Consider the following 4,715-nt stretch of genomic DNA (forward strand, 5'->3'; position numbering starts at 1 on the left):
AGACTCTTTCTAGGACGGGAATAAGTTCTCACATCCCTGGCTTCCTACATCTCAATTTTAATTTTGTATAGAGAACTAGAGGTTTAACCAATCCTTCCCCACCAACTCCACCCTCAGAACGGACCTTCCTTGGTCTGGGATGGGCTGATTGTTGTGTTCTGTGCTGAAGTAAGCAGTATGTCCCATTCCATAATCTCATGACAAACCTCCAGCAAAAGCTCTCACTTCTTCAGTCTCTTTTCTTTTCTATCTATTCAAATTCATTTGACTTCAAACCTTTGTGTTTGTGTGAGACTTGATCATAGGAGATAATTCTTCTTCCCAGCAATTTCATTTAGCCTGTACTCCTATTTAGGCATTCAATAAAGTACAGTCACACCCCAAATTGTGTTTTTCAATCTTGCTTTGAGCACAATGATAGAAGCTATTGTTAACTATATGTTCTTTCTATCAGCCTTTCAAAGTTCTTTGTTAACAATTAGTCATAAGGGTTCATCTATACACTTTTGTATTATGCAACCATTACACTCAGGAGAGATGACAGTGCTTCCTGACATGCATATTTTCCCAATGTATTTTCAGCAAAAAAAAGAGGGGTACAAAATAATATCCCATTTTTTATAATAAACACTTTGGCACATATGTACAAAGCTCTCTGCATGTATTTAAGAAAGCTAACTAAAAAAAATATACCAAACTGCCAATGCTGGTTGTCTGTAGATGCTGGGGTTCATCAGTTTATATTTCTCTTTTCTCCACATTTTCCCAGTCCCTCTTAATGAGCATGTGGTCCTATAACAGTGAGGAAAAGGTGATTTTAGGTAATTCAATTAGTTATCAGGGTCAACCAGTATGTGTGGGAAAGGTGACAATCCTTGCTGGAGAAAAATTAACACCTTTACTGTTAAGAATTGAGTTACCTTTTGAAGCAGGAAAATATCTCTAAAATTAAAAAAGAAATCAGTAGATATTTATTGAGTTTGAAACAGACATTTTACAAACTTCTTTCGATAAAAATCATAAAACTAATTTCTATCTGGCTTGATTTTCAAGTGCTTAACAATTTTTTTTTCCTTCAGGGCCAATATTTTATGCCCCACAAGAGAAAGGGATACAGCTCCAATTTCCTATTGCATCTCCTACCTCTATCCCTGCTCTTTCTTTGAGTTTCTACACAGACAAAAATAATGAATACACAGTGTGTACTCAAAATATTCATGCATAGACTAGCATATTTCTGTTCTCTAACAATGCCAGCTTAGCCATAGTTTTGGAATTATACAAAGCACCCCTTCATACATCTGATACAAGGTTAGCCTATAGAATATATAAAGAACTTAGACAACTAAATACTAAGAAAACAAACAACCCAATAAAAATTGGGAAATGAAACTAAATAGAAATACTTCTAAAGAAGAATAGAAATGGCTAAGAAATATGTGACAAAATATTCATCATCTTTAGTCATTAGGAAAATGATAATTAAAATCACCTTGATATTTCATCTTACATCAGTTAGAATGACTAAGATTAAAAACAAAAATGACAAATGCTAGTGTGGATGTAGGAAAGGAGAACATTTATTCATTGTTAGTGGCCATGGAGACAGTTGTAGCCACTATAAAAATCAATCTGTAACTTTCTCAAAAAGCTGGATATACATCTATCATATGAACCAGCTATACCATCCCTGAGGATATTCCTAAAGGACTCTATATCCTACTACACCAATACTTGCTTATTCATGTGCATTGTACCTTTATTCACAATAGCCAGAAAATGGAAACAGCCTAGATGCCCATGAACATCAGTTCATGAATGGATAATAAAAATGTGGCACATATATAACAATGAAATATCATTCAGCCGTAAAATTGAAATTTGCAGATAAAAGCATGGAGATGAAAATTATCATTCTGAGAAAAGTCATCCAGGTCCAGAAGGGCAAACACAGCATATTTGCTCTCATATATGGATACCATCTTTGAATGTTAAGATATGCATATTTGAACTGGACTACTCATAGAATTCAGAAGGGAAGTAAGAGGTCATTAGGGGAATCCAATGGAATGGAGATAGAAAGCAAGTAGTATGAAGATGAAGGGGAAAATGGAATGGCAAAGGTTAAATTGAGTAGATGATGGGAGAGTAGGTTAAAAAATGAGAAAGGGGGGAAATAACTAATGCTAAAGGCCTTTGAAACTGCCACATGGAAGCCTACTACTGTAGAATGATCCTAAATTATATATAAAGGGAATTAAAATGGAGCTACCTTAAAATGGGGGAGAGGTAGAGGCAATGCCTCTCCAAGATACCATAAGTTATCAAATAAAAAGCCCAGTGCCAAACATGGGTTACTTCTTTAGTAGTTGCTGACCAGTGGTTTTCATGGTGCTGGAACATGCTATGCATGCTACCAGAGGAGAAAATCTTGGCCAGGTATAAATCCTGTGAGCAACAATAACTTTATTGAGGGGAGGGGAGTTTGAACTACAATAACTTTTAGCCTAGCATGACATACCCACTGGTGTAATAGCAGCTCAAGTGTTATGGCAGTAACTAATCACTTTCTGATTGTATACAAATCCCATTGAACAAGATGGAAATCATGCCTAGGCCAAAACTCCGTGGCTGGCTAGGTCATAGGTACTAAGAGAGAACCTAATAGTATTATTCTGCTAAATTGATGTAATTATAAATTTTCTCCCAAGTTCTTTAAATCTTTATATCCATAGACTGAAGTGTTACTTAGTACTCATCAAAGAAGTTTCATTTTGTAGTAGATGGTAATTAATACAGAGACCCACAGCTGACCAAACATTTCAAAATTGGATGTCTATATCATATTCCTAACCCCAAGGTTCAGGAACCATTGTGGAAGGAAGAGCAGAAAGATTGTAAGGTCTAGGAAGCTAGTCAGCAAAATTCTTCCATGAACAGGACATTTTCATTCTACTATCTCTAAGAACCTTAATTGGTAGACGGATGATGCATCAACTCTGGGACAAAGAAGTCCCTAGTAAATCTTTGCCTTAAACAATAGAACATGTATCTGAACTTTGCTACTCAACCTTGGAACTATTTGGTCCTTGACCCTGAGTACTCCAGAATTGTCCCTACTTTCCTATGTGTACCAATGTACTCCATATACTGGATCCAACCTGAGGACTTCTTGGGACTGAGGTCAGAGATGCTGAAGACTGTCTCATCAGAGTTGGTTGTTTAGAGATCCCAGAGCCAAGATGATGGTGCTCTGAGCACTACCACCCAGAGCAGGACCTGAATGGATCACCAGCTGAGAAAAATATGAAGAAGCCCACTCTCAAGAAATGAAATATAGCCTTCTTAAATGTTTGGAGTGGGAGGGCCTGGCCATGTGCAGACAGTTTCCAGGAAAGCAAGGCTTAGTGTCTGCAACTCTGATCAGTGGATGCAAACAGAGAGCAGGATTCATTCCCTCAAGACATCTAAGAAGGCACAGCTTTCTTTCCTCGTGGAAGTCTCACTGCCCATAAAAACTCTCCACTGCTCATCATCTTTTTTCAACCACTGAGCTGAGTTTTCTACCTCTGAAAGAGAGCTGACCTATGATTTATGAATGAAACACCTTGTTCAAACTCCTAAGGACTGGCATTGGAACAGCAGAACTGAAGAGACCTCAGAAATTCTTACACATGGTTGTTTCCATTGACAAAAGTATTTATGAGACAAACGAGGAAAATATCTTCTCAGGAGCCTGCTGGAGACGCCAAAAACTTGAGTTAATGATCTACAAGGCTAAAGTTAGTGATCTTGAGACTCGGAAAGTTGGACCTTGAGTTTTGTCAACTAAAAGAAAAACCTACCAGTTATGCCTGACTAGATCCACTCAGTTTGTACAAATCTGGAGGCTAAATTTGGCTTTGTGCTATGTACACTGGCTAAATATCACTGAAACCAAACATTAGGAGAAGACCCATAGTACATCAAACCTAATTCCTGTGTTGGAATTTGGAAAAATCTAGAATCCTACAAGGTATGAAGGGAAGCATGAGCCAATTATTGATGATGTACCAAGTCTGGGCATTATTCCAAGCAATGTGGTTTCACCACCATATCACCTTCATCATCTTACAAGTACAGTAATATTATCACTAATTAATAAATAAAGAAAAGAGACAGAGAAACTTTCACTTGCATAAGACCACAGAATTCAAAAATGAGGGGAGCATTTCAGTGACTATCAAGTTGACTCTATAACTTAAACTCTTTCTTGGTGTCATGTAAATGGAATCTAGAACCTTGTACAGGTTACTTAAGCAAGCTACCGTCAAGCTACACTCTTTTTCCACAGAATTTGTACCTTAACTCCCATTTTCTACTAACTCTATAAAGAAACTCTTCTTTATAAGAAGAGATGGATTCATATCATGGAGATAGGGCATTTGTAGAGATCCTAGAGCTTAGAGGGACACTAGACTTGGGGTTTAACTTCATTTCCATGGAATTTTAATATGTTGAACATTTTTGTCACTGAAGTCTACAAGCACAATTGCAAGCAGACCTGGACCTTTCAGCTTCCAATAGCATGCAGTCCTATTTTCATTCTCTCTTTCTCTATTAGAACAGGTTCTTGGCTATGATTCTCTCAACCCCATCCCACCTGCCCTGTGCTCTCTTCATTCTCTATTCTCAGAAGCTTAAGCATGAGGACAGACAGGCTTGGTTTTACATAT

The sequence above is a fragment of the Peromyscus leucopus genome, chromosome X (genome assembly GCF_004664715.2).
Source record: "Peromyscus leucopus breed LL Stock chromosome X, UCI_PerLeu_2.1, whole genome shotgun sequence".
Classification (NCBI taxonomy): domain Eukaryota; kingdom Metazoa; phylum Chordata; class Mammalia; order Rodentia; family Cricetidae; genus Peromyscus; species Peromyscus leucopus.